Source organism: Lacerta agilis, chromosome 12 (genome assembly GCF_009819535.1).
Source record: "Lacerta agilis isolate rLacAgi1 chromosome 12, rLacAgi1.pri, whole genome shotgun sequence".
Lineage (NCBI taxonomy): Eukaryota > Metazoa > Chordata > Lepidosauria > Squamata > Lacertidae > Lacerta > Lacerta agilis.
Genome location: NC_046323.1, coordinates 31,614,301 through 31,630,356, shown reverse-complemented (window position 1 = coordinate 31,630,356; position 16,056 = coordinate 31,614,301). Strand labels below are relative to the sequence as shown.

The following is a 16,056-nucleotide window of genomic DNA, read 5'->3' as shown; positions in this document are numbered from 1 at the left end:
CAAGCTAAATACAGACATGCTCTCTTGGAGGTATTGTAACTCAGCCTTCCCATTTTAGGCAAAATTTGCTGATTCAGAACATATCTCTCAGCCTCAGACCTGCTACCTGGTTTCAGATTTCAAGTGTTTCCAGCCTTTCTTTGTCTTCTTTCCTCTACCACCACCTCTTTAAAAGCACATGGCTTTTCCAGCTGAAAAATCCATATCTAGGAAGATTTCAGTTAGTTATCTGCTTCTGTCATTTAAATCCAAGAGAAATACTGTTTATTTGCAATGTTTGAAATAATTTCACAAAGTTAAATCATCCGTCCTTCCAATTCCTGAATTATATACTGTAATATAACTGGATGATGCAACTGGCATCTACTATTAAATTAAACATAGAGAATAGTTGAAGTAATAGGCTATTTCTATATCTGTGTCAAAAAGGTGTCATAGTGGTTAATTAAGTTGTTTTGCAGTTTTTAGCTCCAATATTTCTCTATGCATTTCATTAGCACTTATTATTCAAACACTGCATATACAGATCTGTCTTTAAGTAATATAGACTATCTTTGTAGGATATTAAATATTTTACGCCCCTATAATTTGTTAGTGTTGAAATAAGTTGTACTGTACAGTCTTTTCATATACCGTATTAGCCTGAATATAGGCCTCATTTTTTCCCAAATTCCGACTATGAAAAGCGACCATACAAAAATTGGCTTTTACGATATCGCTGCTGAAACAGACATACGGTAAAATGGAACAGGTCTGAGTGCCTGCAGAATTTTAAGAGACCGGCTTATATTCGGGTATTGTCTTTTTTTCTTTCTCCCCCTTGAATTCTAAAGGTGCGGCTTACATTCGGCCCAATATGGTAATCTTTCTCTTGCTGTGCATTAAATTCGTCATAGCCGATACATTTTCCTTAATTTTGTGGAACTAGGTAACATTTTTGCTTTTATTCTGTTGTTGCCTTATGATTCCTATTCATAAGGAATTCCTATTGTTTTCTTACTTCCCACTTCAAAATTTACTTTAGAATCATATTACTGCATTTACTAAAAAGGAAGACAGCAATATGAGGTACCGTATTTTCCGGCGTATAAGACGACTGGGCGTATAAAACGACCCCCAACTTTTCCAGTTAAAATATAGAGTTTGAGATATACTCGACCACAGATTCTCCACCCGGCGTATAAGATGACTCCCGACTTTTGAGAAGATTTTCCTGGATTAAAAAGTAGTCTTATACACCAGAATATACAGTAATAGTAGGCAATGCATTCTTTCCTACAAAAATGCACCCCTTAAGGAAGTATATGGTGCTTTTTATTTACTTCTCAAATTTTTGTTTCATGCTTTACATTTGTATAGGTTTACTGCATCCTAGACACTTGAGAAGTCAGCCTTCTGGTCTGTTCCTTTACTGATCCCCCCCCCTTTTTTAAAAATAAGCCACTATTGGCAACATTTCATATCAAAGGACCTTGACTCTTGAATGTATGAAATCCCAGCTGTAAAGTTTGATACACCGAAGTAACTTCCACTTGACCAAATTCATCCTGTATTTAACTCTATAGGTACAAACTTTTCTACAGGGCATAAGTTGATTCAAGACCACAATGAGAGATACCGTTAGCTGCTGATCACATTCTTCCAAATCTCAAATTTCAAACAATACTTCCAAATATTTAAAATGGGATAGTTCCTTCTCCTGGTTGTTAGATGAACAATTTGCAAATTACTCCCAGGGAGGTGATGTTCCACAATTTCCAAATCATCCCTGTAGCATAAGACAAAACGTTGAGAGAACTGCTAAGCAAGCCCTGTGACATTAGAAGAAAACCCCAATAAAACACTCAAGCAACTTCTTTCCCCCAGCTAGGTTCCTCTGTCTTAACGTAAGAGGGCATTGAGTTACCTAACTTGGGAAGACTCTTTTCCCTTTAGTTTTACCTGAGAAATACATTCCCTAGCATAAGGTACATACCTCAATTCTGGTGATAAAACCTTGTTCTGTACTCTAAAAAAGTAGTTAGCTAATTACTTCCATTTTCAATGGGAGTTGACTTACAAGTGAGAAATGTGTTTGAAACCAAGGTATGAATGGGAAGTTCTAGAAAGCATCTTTCCTTACTGTCCGTAAGCAAGTTGTCACTTGTCTGTATGCAAGAGGTTCCAATAATCAAGGCTGTTCCTGATAGTATTAAAAACAGGAAAACTCAAGTTTCTCTTTTTGCCTACCCCTCAACTGAAGCATTGAAAGCTTGAACTATGCTTATTATAGCATATATTTATCAATAGATTACAAAGCAAGTCTGCATTGAGAGTATAATGTGAATTGTTTTGAGATCATAATTATCACAGGCCCCAACATTTCTCTCTAACTTATCACACTGTTTTATCCCAAGTAATTCAGTTCCTTTGAGACTCCTTTCTTCAAAGCTTTGGAGAGGACTTTAGTGGGGTTGGATTGGTGAAAATGGACAGGTTTCAAAACTAAACTACATACCTCTGCTCTTACAGTTTTCTGTAATCCTTTTGGACACTAGCAGCTGTAAAGCATGGGCCATGGGTGTTTCATTCTTTAGAAAGCCACGTGCCTCCCAATTCAGTCACTAAATTAAACTTTTCTGCTGACTTGTGTTTATTTAAACAGCTTTGATTAAGTAATTATACTAGTTTGGCTGTCATGGTTTCATTGGTCCCCTGTAGCCCCTGGAGGGGGAAGGCAGAAAAAGACTATTTATGGTCAAGCTGGTGGTCTTGTCCAGAGCTGCTTGTACCTGCCTAACGTCAAGTACTATATTTATTAATTGAACTCTAACCTTTTCTTACCCTGAACTTTCATTTTGAGCCCTTTCTTGATATTTCTGAGTGTTCTTTTCCAGTCCTGCCTGTTTGCTTTAAAATATTTGCTTAAATATTTGTTATTCTCTTTACCTAAGAATTCAAAGGTGGCTTGAAGCTGCAGATTTAGAAAACGTCAGCAAACTTTAAAATATATAATAAAAAGCATTAAAATAAAGGCAACAAACAAAAAATAGAATGGCAGCAATTAAAACAGAACTATAATATCCACTCTGTATGTTGGATAAACACATAATTGACCCATAAATCCTTCAGTTTTACACATGTAAAGGTTCTGTAAACCAAAACTGACTCCAAGATATTGCTACTGCACTATCTCAATGCACAATATGTCAAATCTTTTGGATTTAAGCTGGTCTGGTCAGTACTTCTATATGGGTGATCATGTGGGAAACCCTATGTATGCTGTCTTGTGAGTTTTGTTGTGGAATGAAGGTATCTTATTAATTAAATATGAATGCATTGCTTTGTGTAGATTTTCAAAAACATTTTTAAATATGACTTAAGAAGAGAAATGCCAAATCGTTTCCATTTGTCTTAATTACTTTTGCAGGTTGAATACAAACCTGCAAATAGAAGGAATCTTTGGATATATAGATGGCATCTCCCACTTAACAGCAAATCTGTTTAACGTTTTCCCTTAGATCATGGGTGGAAGAGTTTTCAGCCTGGGGCTGTACTCCTTTTTGGCCAAACATGCCAGTTTTGTGTGAGGTCAGAGGTCAAAGTGAACCAACGAATTAATATAATTTTTGCTTTTGTACAGTAGGGAAGCTTTTACACACACTCACAAACCCCTCTGTAGCCTCCATCCTGATGAGCAAGATGCATTATCAGAATTCAAGGCAAAGATACTCAGGGATGGGATGTAGCCTAGGGAGAATTCCAAGAGTCATACAGAGAGACCTAGAGGGCTGCATCTGGCCCCCAGGTTTGATGCCTCCCACAGCTTCCCTAAAGCATTGCTCAAAAGTAAGAAGCCTTTCCACTTGTGCAAGAGCCTGTTGTATAAGCAGATGTAGAGCCCTGTGATAGAGGACCTATTGTAGCACAGCATAACCTCTTGCAGAAGGTATTGGCACAATCATTTATTAAACAATGCCAGCAACATTCCCCCCTCCCCCCAAAAAAACTTACAGTGCTTATGGCTCAGTGCATCCTTTTAAAAGGCATTCACTACACTACACAACCAGAAGTGCTGCACGTCTCAGTAGAATTTGTGAGTGTCAAGGAATATGAAACAATAGTTTGTTTACCTGAAGCTAACTAATGATCCTCTTTTGATATTTCTAAATTACTTACGTTTGGGGCACAGTCATTAAGGAAGGCAAAACAGAATGGGGCACATGAACACAAATTCTTAGATACCTAAAGGAGTCAAGTCTGTTAAAAAAAAAAAAAAGACGGAACTTTTCTAGTCTCAAAACCACCTAGTGATCCGAGGTTGGTGGTCTCAAAAAAAAAAAAACACAACCCAGTTGTGAGGAAACAGATACCAACCTGTCACAGATATACATAGAGCAAAGATGTTTTAGTTTAAAAGAACAGCAGCTGAGAAACAGTTATTTGATCCCTGCTGTTTGAGGGACAATAAGAAGAGCGTTTTTGCGATCGCTCATCAGCGATCCCTGTGCAGCTTGATTCCAACAGCTGCAACCAAACCACAGATGTTATAACAACATTGCAGTAGGTGGTATTATGTTGCAAATCTTATGCATAGTAGTATCAGACATATGTATTGTTCTGTTGCTTCCAGAACTATTGCCCAAGTTTTACTGCAACAGTTCAGCTAACCTGTACATGATTTGTAAATTATGTGCCTGCGTCACCTACTCTATTTATCTGAAGTAGTGCCATAACTTGCAAGTTGTGTGTGTGCTTCACACAAACAGAAGTATGAAAACTTCCATAGGGCCCTTCTGTCGGAACTATCTATTATAGAAGGTTGCATTATAGTGAGTGTGTGTTTGTGAGAGACAGACAGACAGAGGACAGGATCCTACTACCTGTGTTTTGTTCAGAAGTTGTGCACACAAAATAAAAATAAGTACTCATGTCTAATGTGCAGACCAGTTACATACACACATTAACAGACCTTTTAGGGTCGTCGTCCCCAGAAAAATCAACTTGGAAATATGATGATTTGGAGTTAGGAAGAAGCACTGAACCCTTCCCTGCCCTCTGCTTCTTTGTTCCTAATTGCCCTTTTCTGAAACCACCTTTTTTTACCTGTGGGTTTCAAATGCACTAAGCACTGCTTTGAAGCAAATCCATGGAACACAAATCATGTATGTATTGATTTATAGGTTTGCTGCATACAAGGCACCTGGTTTCTCTGACATTTTTCTCTTTCTCCCTCGAGATCAAATTACCAAGAATTATTTGATGTTGTTAGCACTTGACCTGAACTTTTTTATGAAATCGGTTGCTCAGTCAGCATGCCTGCCACCTATGTCCATACGGTCAACATATCTTTACAATATCTAGGTACTTCTATTTGAAGGACAGTATGAAATTTTATGTTAAACGGTGGTATGCTATCCACACATCCATTTTATTTTCTTTGAACATGGACCACAGTTAAGTGTATTGTACAACTTGGCAGTTTGATATCACTTTGATAGACACAAAGTGACCTTATATGTGCACTCCTGTGTACTCTAATCGGTAGTCTCCCATCTCCCACTCGACAGGAATTCTGAGATGTTGATGGAACCCTCCGTTTCAACAGAGCAGCTGTGCTGACCTTTAACCCTTCACACTGGTTCTGACAGCTGCCTGCCATGTGTAGAGGAAACCTCACAGACGAACATTTCTGTCCTGAAGTAAAGATTTTTAGATAAACATGCAAGCACTACTATGGATACTACTTTTAAAAATAAATATACTACTGAATATATAACGGCAGGATACATTGTAGATTGTAAAAAATATATACACACTATTACTAGCTCGTTTCTCTGAAGAACTTTTAAATAATGAAAAACTTAAAACTGCACACCAAATGTAGGCCCTAACCAATCTGAAATTTATTAATTTTATTAAATGAATTTAATTGGGCTCTGCAAATATAGGATTATGGCATTATTGGCATATGTAGGTGAGGTGATTCAGACACTTCTAAAGCAACTGAACTGTGTAGTTTTTAAATTTTAATCCAAATAATACAACCTTTTTCCAGTTGTTTTTTTCTGAGGGGAAAATTAAAACACAACCTTAGCCAAAAAGAAAACTGCTTTAAAAACATTTGCTATGTGTTAAAATATGGTGACTTGAATGTCAGGTTCATCTTGCTCTTATTGAGAGTCCAGTGTTATGTGCTAATGTTTTCCTGCTGAGCTACTATTGCCTTTTTGCACAGCTGTTGTGGTATTAATATAATATCCCTTCCCCATTTGTGTAGAGGTCACTATTCTGTTGCCCACTCACATTACATCTGCTCAGATATTAACTGCTTGAGGTTTTTTATCTCAATAAATATTCAATAGTACCTCAACAACATGAGGTACTGCTTTTTCTAAAATGAATGAATGAATGAATAAAAATACAGTAGGAGACTTTTTTATTCATTTGTTTCTTTGCAGGAGAAGAAAGTCTCCTGGCTAGAATCATATTCTATTCAAATTCTTACCTTACAAAATAGTTGCCTCTTTTTTCTATTGGACAGTTTCACAGACTGTAATTTAGTGCTGTTCATTTTTTTGTTCACGTGTTACAAAAAAATAATATCGGGCGCGGGAAACTCTCTCTCTGTGTAGTGTGTTAAATGTTCATGTCCTTATTTAAGGCAAATAGATGATATATTTTCTACCACTCTCCAGCTGGAAACTCTGTTAAATTGGCACATGAGTGCCTCTCTAGTCGAGTAGTGAAAAGAAAACGTTTCCACCATTATAAGCTTCAAAATTCTATACTTTATAATAATGGCATCTCATGAGCTATCAACATGAGACCTGACATTACATGATCGACCTGATGAGGTTCACAAAATTTCAAACTGATCCAGTGAAAATTGTTGGATTTACAGCAAGTTTAAAAGTGCTGAAATGTACACTTTTATTGGTTTAAAAGTTTGGTTTGATGAAGTTCTGAGCAGCAATTCAAAGGTTATTAAGGTTTACCTTCCCCATTAAAGTAAGAGGTAGCAATTACTGGTAAAATTACTGTCAAAATACTATGGCACATGTGCATTTTACATTTTAGAGCATAATTTTGCCTGGACTTCAGTGTCTGCACAGTGAGTCACCTAATGAATGCTATGTGCAGTTTGGCACATACTTCTCGGGCTCAATGGCATGTACAATTTGTGATGTTGCATAGCATCTTTATTGATCACGGGATACATCTGTTAAGGCATCTAGGGAGATTAAATTTGGAACTATTTAATATGGAAGCATTAATGTTTTTCAATACCTGGTTAGACATTCAAGTCATTTAAGATGATACTGTTAAATACGCCACAGTGCCCACTTTCCAATACAGTGTCAAGAGACTGCATTTTCTATGTTTGTTCGATTTTAATAGTAGATGGGGTAATGATTTCAAGTTAGATAGTAGTACAAGTTATACAGGAGGCTTGTTGACAAGGCTCTTGGGGTTATATCCCCTGTTGCAAACATATACTCTGCCTACTAGAGCCTTCTTTCATTGCTAGCAGCCTAACAATACACATATAGAAACTGTTTCTAAAACTGCTTCCCTTAGTATTGATATAGGGTGTCATTTTTAAGCTTAAACCGTTACACAATTTCAAAGCAGACTTAAAGAAAAAAATAATTACAATACACTGCAGAAATGTCCAGTTTGTTGTATATCAGAATAAACTACATCCCCATGCCTGTCACAGATATAACTGCTGGATGTCATTCTAACAGCATGGCTCCATTCTGCTCCCCACTCCATCCCCAGCAGATTTCCATGTAGCCTTTTAATCTGTCTCTTGTCTTTGGGTGTTTACACTTGATGCATTTAACCCAATATTGTAGATATTCTACATATAAGGGCTTTAGGACTTGTTCAAGGGATTAACTAGCATTCTAGTGTCCTTCCTTTATCCACTTCAGTTCCTACATTCTTTTACATCTGATACATGTTTTGACGAGATCATATTTCTCAAAACGTTTAAGCCCACAGAAAGTAATTTACATAATGAACTACAAATGTTTGCATATTCTACACTTAATTCTTCCATATACTTGCTTTTCTAGGCTTACTGGTTTACATTATACATTTGGATTTCACAATTGAAACTTAATGTATGTTTCAAAACAAATCACAATCCTTTTCATACCAGGCAGTTCACACGTCAATTCTTCATGACCTTGGCTGGTTCTCATCTTCAAAACAAAATAAAAAATAAAAAAATTCATTCCAGTAGCACCTTAGAGACCAACTAAGTTTGTTCTTGCTATGAGCTTTTGTGTGCATGCACACTTCTTCAGATACATAGAAGAAGTATCTGAAGAAGTGTGCATGCACACGAAAGCTCATACCAAGAACAAACTTAGTTGGTCTCTAAGGTGCTACTGGAATGAATTTTTTTATTTTTTATTTTGTTTTGACTATGGCAAACCAACATGGCTACCTATCTGTAACTGGTTCTCATCTTGTTAGCCAACCGTGTGTCTCATTGGAGACTTCTGACCCTCTCATGTTTTTCCAATACTTGATGCTATTTTGTTTTGACTAAATGTTGTTTTTGCTACAGTATGTTGTTACTAAAGACACTTCTTCATCCTAAACATGTTTACTATTTCTTACTTTCAGCTGTTCAGAAATGGTTATGCTTCTGCTATCTTAACCCATACCAACTGTGTCATCATCTATGTTTATATAATTTCATGTTCTCAATTTACCTCATTAGCTTACCCAAAGTCCTCACACTAACTTTTTCCCATAGCTAGTATTTTTTCAATTATCATTTATTTAGAGTTCCTATCAAAGTAGGTTTCTGGGATCCTTTCTTCACGTTTCCCCCAATAACATGCATATGATTTATCACAAGATACTGTAACAGCATTAAGCTGCATAGCAAGGATCTGTCACGTTGCTCTTGTTTTCCCTCAGCTCCTGGGAAAAGGAGTATGGGTTTTACAGAGCGATAGCTATCTTTAGCAAGTAGTTTAATGCAGCTCTCACAAAACAACAATTGTGGTTTGCTGTCTAAAGCTGGTGGCATGGGAGCAAGGAGCTATGCGTACATCTCTGAAACTGAGGTTTACTAAGGATTGGGAAGCCACATCCTCCACTTGAAAGGCATTGCAATAAGAATTTCCTGATCTCTTTAGTTTTCTCTAGCATTTGCGTAGGTGGGCAAAGATTTTCTAGCTCTATGTGGTATGTGGATTATTGTGAAGTGTATTATATACCTATTATCAGTGGCGAATGGAGCCGCTTGGCCACCTGGAGTGGCAAACCTGGGGGCACCCCTGGGGGCGGGGCGCTGCTCCAGCGGTGCCGTGCATGCGCGCTATGGAGCGGTGCTGCGTCAAAGCCTGTGAGCAAACCGAGGCAGCCTCGCTCTGCAGCTAGCTTGCAAACCTGCTCGGCGCCAAGCAGGTTTCTGAGCAAGCTGCAGAGCGAGGCTGCCTCGGCTTGCTCACTGGGTTTGCTGCGCCACCACTCCATAGCACGTATGCACCGTGTGGCACGACGCATGTGTGCTACGGGGGGGCGGGGCGGGGCAGCCCTCCCTGGCCTGCCCCTCGCCTCCGCTCCAGCCAGAAAAAGGAAAGCACACACCGAACAGGTTTGCCAGCAAGCCGTCGGTGTGTGCTTTTTACCGGGTGGCGGGGCTCGGCTTGGGCGTCATGGGGGGAGGCGTCGAGTGTCACCCCCCCTCCAGGGTGGCACTCGGGGCGGCCCGTGCCTAACGCCCCGCCCTTGTTCCACCCCTGCCTATTGTATAAGCATGTGTTTTATTTCCATTGACAGTGAATAATATCTCTAAAATTCAGCGTGAGAGGTTTTCATTCCGTTTAATAGTGTATGTATAGTTAGTGGCTCCAGTACTTCTTTAAGGAATTTGATTTAATTATTTTAATTGCAATGAGCTATCCTATAAAACAACACAGTAACAAGTGAACATAAAAAGTGTCATAAAAATAATCTCCCCCTTCCCCCCAAGAAATATTTTGTGCTGTAGGAACCAACATATTGCATTCCTTTCAGTTTAAAAAAAAAAAAATCTCCCAACTCAGTATTACAGTCTTATTGAAAATGTATTTCTGGTCTTAAAAGAATTATTTCTTTCGGATAGAGAATAGAAGAAAATGATTATTTTTGGCTCCTATTTGGTATTACCTTTTCAATCCAAAAATATTTCAGGAAAGTGCAAAAAAAAACTACCTGGTCTGTGGACAAATATTGATAATAATAAGCAACAATTATGGTTTCCTTGTTTGAAAATAACTCTTGATTATGACATTCCCAGCTACACTGGTTCTCTTAGATTTTCCTTCAACTTATCCTTAAGTCCTGTACTGTATTCATTTGCCACGTTAAAAGTTGAAAAAGCCTGTCTATAAACAATTCCATGAAGTCCCCCCCCAGTCACTCTAATAGCTAATATCCAGAGTTATATACAGTATTAGTTTCCATTGATCATTTGCAGCAAAAGCATAGTTGTATATATAATTTAAGGACTTTTCAGTGCCAGTGTAAGTGCTATCATATGGTGGCCAACCTGGGACTGCACCAGTTAATAATTCAGTTTTTTAGCTTGCAGTGCTAAAAATCTTCCCTGTCCATGTAGCATTCCAGATCTAGCCTGCTTCTTGATGTTCTGTTTGTGTTTAGGGATGCCTCTTTGTATGAGAGAGCAAGCATTCAAACTTGCAGTTCACCCATCTGCATTCTGAAGGTGTAAAATGCCAGGAGGGCTGTCTCATATGCTTTTTCTGAACATGTAGATCAAATCTGTGGATAGAGGAACACTTTCTTAAGGGACTTTCTGCACCTGTATTTTAAAGAACTGCCCAAGTTTTTTCATCGCCGTATATTTGCCATTCATATTATTGTACTTTTGAGAAAACATGGGTTTTCAGAATGATCCATCTGAATTGTGCTTAATGATCTATCTTCCTCCTGCCTAGAGCTATGGGGTTGTGATGTGGATGGTACAGTGGCTATAGACTCTTTTCTGGCAGGTGCAAAAGACATTCGTACCCACTTCCCCAACTGAGCAGTTACTTTTTTTCCTCTTTTCACTCACGTTGCACAAAAAAATTAATAGGTATGATAAATTGACCTACAAATGCAATTAGGATGCAGATCCCCAACTGCAACCTCTGTGAGAAGCATGAAGAATCTAGGTGCTAATCATGGAGAAGTAATCAAGAAAATGTAGGCATAGACCAAATTTGTAAAAATGCCACATACTATTGAAGAAATACTGTATTAGTGCCCTGTTGATAATTGCCATTTTTATTATTGAGGCAAGTGCAGACGTGGGTAAATAACTAGGATTAATAGATTTTATTTCTTTAAGCTTCCATGCATGTAATTCACTCGGGTATTTTAATAGTAGAACAACAGGTAAAGCATACACTGAAATGCATTACATTCAGCACTAAGGTGAAAAATAATTGATTATGCAAAGTAGACCTAGGTCCATGTAGATGTTTACTTACCAAATGCATGCTGATGTCTCAATCTTTTGGCACTTTTTAGTAACTAGAGCATGTCAAAATGAAATAATTGTATGCTTTTTATTTTAGTACTTTCCCCCTACCGTACTTCTAAAATATATTACCTCTGCAACTTTTGAGCTATTTCTCCAAACTAAATATCCCGTGTAATTTCAAAACTAGAGTTCCTCATTTTTTTTCTAGGAAAAGGTCTGCAATGCCCCAACCATTAAAAAAAATATTAGTGGAACACAAAACCTACAAAGCCGCTTTAATTGCCATTTGTATAAGGCTGCATATGAAAATTTCCAGGAAGGAATTTCATTTCTCCTCTGTTAATGAAATGTGCCTTGATTCAGAGCATGCTCACATATACTCCTGTCTAAAACATACCGGTATTTACTTAGAAGTATAAGGTTCCTTTAGATGACCACTTGCAAATCTACCTAAGCAGCTTTCCTAGCAGAGGTGTAGTGGGGGGCAGGGGGCCATGGCCTCAGGCACACATTTTTGAGGGGGCACAATCGGGCGCCCCAATGACAGGCATGGAGCCCTGGCAGCTGAGGCATGGCAGCAAGCGCGTTTGTCTAGGAGGCAGGTGGATGGACGCAGTGGGTGAGGAGCCTGTTGGAGGCAGGTTCCAGTCACCCTCCATGCGGACTTCACGTGTGCCTCCTGGTGCGTGCCCCAATCCCAGCTTCCCAGTCCACCGGGGGGGGGGGACACAACATTTGCCCCAACTCACGCTACACTGCTATTTCCTAGGAAATAATGGGCTTTCATTAGGAAAGTATTATATCTCAGTGATAGAGCATGTGTTCTGCATTAAGTAGGTTCCATGTTCAATCACTACTGTCTCCTGGGGCTGGACAAATCTGTCTGAAACTCAGAGCCACAGTCAGTCAGTGTAGAGCTAGATTTGTCTATAAACGTAATAAATAGCTAAATAGTTAATACAACCTCAATCTGGGAATTGACATAGCTGGTCCTTCTTCCTTACAAGCCTCCCCTCTTTTTCCCCTCTGCTGCTGGGAGAATATTCTTTGCCATGGTTCTCCCAGCTCCTCCCTCTAACAGAGAGAGGAAGGGAGGGAGGGAGAGATTCCCCAGGAAATAAGCTTACTGCAGTGTGCTACTTCTAACTACTCATTGGAAAGTCAAGAAATCACAATTTTTCCCAAACGTGCCCATGCAAAGTAAGAAAAAGAAAAGCTATAATTCACTTCCTTCAATTATTACCTACTGGACCTCTATCATTATCAGTCTTATTAATTTTCGCCCCAGTATATTTTTTTTATTCAAAACTGAGCCTTGCATATTACTCTATTTTAGAGTTTACGAATAGGAAGAATAGAAAAACGTAAACCTGAACCTGTTTGCTTAAAATTAAACTCCAATTGAAATGTGTCCATAGTAGCTTTCTATTAATTCCTAATAAACAATGGAGCTCAATAAAATGCATGCATGGTTTAGCACAGGAACAGATTCCTTATAGCTAGAAATCAAGCTAGAATGGGTATTACCATCACTAATACATCCATTAATTCAACCTCACTGTTAACGTTACTACAGCTACAAAGAAAAACTTGGCTAATAGGCAGCTGCCTGCAATGATCCTGGCCTGAGGAAAAATTGCAAAGTTGAGCTAACACTCCTTGTCTTACTGAGCACAATAGCATTTACTTTTAAATCCAGAAACAAGAAAAATGTGAGAAACCAAGATGATATGTTTATAGTGCATTCAAAGCATATATGTACACAAATGTACAAACAGGAATAATCTAGGTGCAGGTATAATTCATGTTGCATATGCATAAGCAGGAGGGGGAAGGGGAATTTATGACAGGCTGGCCAGGTTTAATTTGTGTCTGCTTGTATTTAGCACTTAAAGTTTCTTACTTTCAGTTTGCTCAGAAGCGTGATGAAGTGCTTCTTGCTTCTGCCTCAAATCAGAAATGCATGAAGTGCAGCTGCAGAGATAATACATTCTCCCCAAAGGCTTTGGCTGAGCAAATTAGGTGTCAATGGGGTGCCTGCGCAGGCAGTACTCTCTCTAATTAGTCTCTTGAGCCTGGTTGGTGGCGAGAATAAGATGATCTAATCAATTGGTCTGTGTCTGATGGTACGTGTAAAAATCCTAGCAGGCAGAGCTGTCTCCCACAGGTCACTCACCTGCACAGCAGGATTGCTCATTTTCATTTTTCATCTCTTCCATCACATGATGCTGACAGTTGGTTTTAAGAAAATTGAATTTAAAAAAAGAAAGAAAGAAAGAAATCTGGTTCATAGGGCATGTGGGTCAGAATTAAGTTGCATTATGGGTATTGGTGATCCAGTTCATTAACATGGGTAGCAGAATACTAGCATGAATTTGTTTGCCATATACATGGTTTTGTCAATAACATAAAATCTTGTTATTCTTGATTCACAAAAGATGATTTCAGTAAAAATGTAAGCAAGGAAAGAGTGCGCGTTCAATGCATTCAAGGGAGTGGTATCTATTTCCTAATAATATCAATGGAATTTAATTGGGAACAGCACATTACATGCAGAGAAACATGGCATCCTCTTCATTATCGCTTTGCTTTAAAAAAACCCAAAAACCATGTGATTGGAGGAACCAGTATTCTAAAGTGGTATCAAGCCAGCTGTGTGCATTGAGCCTTGAGTGTGTTCAGCATGCTAAGACACTGTGGGAGCCCTGCCCCATCCTTTTTCTCAGAATGCCTCCAAATGGACTGCCCTTAAAAGTCATGGTGTGTATGCAAAAAGAAGCTAGCATGCCCTAAGTATTTTTTTTAATTGGGACAAATATTCTGGAAATAGTGATATCTTACCCCATGCCTTGAACTATAATTAATATTTTAAATCAAAGCTTTGCCTCACTTCTGTTCTCCTCAGACTAGCAGCAACAGTATTTTAAAGTTATTATTTGGCTTCTTTGCTCAAGTCAGAAATGGTTCTCTGATTTATGAAAGAAGCAGTTCTATATGTCACAGGATTTCTGGATAAGATGAAAACATGATTGTACTGATTCTTAAGCCTCTAAATTGTATCCTAATCATGCTCATTTTTTCTGTAAATATACTGTGAAGAAATCAAACCTACCCACACAACCTTTTGCGTTTCAAAATTAAAAGTGCATTTTTGTGGCAGTATGTTGTTCTACGTCAAAGGGATTTTTGAGGATCTCTGAAAGCAGGCCTTCCTTTGCTCTTGGGAAATCAGAGGTAGCAAATACTGGATTTTGCAGCAGTTGCTGTTATAAGCAAAGATGTGACCGGAGGCCATATCACCATCTGCAAAGATTCTTAGAGAAACTTTGATTTTTCCTGATCTGAAGAAAAAATAAAAATTAACTTTCTAAAATAGCTTTAAAAATACTGCCGTGATACCAAGGACACGTCTATAATGTAAGAATGGACATTGGTCTATAACACTTTTGCACTGAGTAAAAACCATTGTCTTGTCTCCTAGACTTTGTATTGCTTCATTCTCTCCCTCAGGCAAGTGGTTTCTCACTCTTCTGGCAATGCAAAATGTTGGATTTTTTAAATGACACCATAAGAATAAAGTACAGTATTTACTCAAATCTAATGCATCATCGAATCTAATGTACACCTTAATTTTCACAATGTAATTTGGCCAAAAAAGGTGAGCATTAGATTTGAGTAAATACGGTAATCAGTCTCCAACTTTATTTTCTGCTAGTTCTGCACACTAGCATCAGCAAATGCTTGTTTGAAGGGATGAAGTTTACCCATAGTGATTAAGAAACAGCACTTCCCCACTTCCTATTTCAATTCTATGTACTTCATAAGGCACAAATTAATTCTACTGAAGGTGGCACCAACAGCACCCACTCAAAAATCCAAATCTACTCACAGGTCCAAAAAGATTGGCAACCCCTGATCTAATCCCACAGGAAATAAGGTTGGGCAGAGGAGGTCTTTCTACTTAAGTCTCCAGTCATTCTCCAGCCAGGAAAATGCAGCTTTCCTTGCATACACTTGCCTTAAGTGACCAAATAGCACTGTATAAGTACAAAATGGGACTTTTTAGTGGCATCACCCAGAATCTCTGTCAGAAGCTGTTAGTCACTAGAACCCATTAATAAGGTGCCCTGCAGTTTCTGTGCATGGAAATAAGTTCATGGAGAACCTTTTCCAACCCAAGGACTCCATTGCCTTCTGGGCAAACTTCCAGGGGCCACCAATGGTGGGTGGTCTCAGGCAAAACTGTGTGAAGCATAGCCTAGGACACGTTCTAGCCGGGCAAAATTATTAGAATGCAAAGCAAGGCAAGTGGGAGGTGCAGCTGAAAAGATGGCGTGGCCAGATAGAGAGGTCTGAAGGACCCATTCAACCCCTATACCTGAGTTCCCCACTGCTTGCCTAAAGCATGTACAATCTAAACTCCATTACTAAGTCATCACAGACACATTGGGGTCTGGGATTCAGGGCAATTTCACTTCAGAGCAAATTTTGAAGGCCCAGCATACCTCTTTACATATTAGGTGCAAGCTTAATTAATTTTTTTAATTATTATTTAAATTCCTCATTCTTGGAAGTAG

At 38.6% G+C, this 16,056-nt stretch overlaps 1 protein-coding gene across 1 annotated transcript in view; it reads left to right on the top strand.

The window, feature by feature from the left end:
- Positions 1-16,056, top strand: part of CDK14 (cyclin dependent kinase 14) — a 224,419-nt gene that overhangs the window by 203,330 nt on the left and 5,033 nt on the right.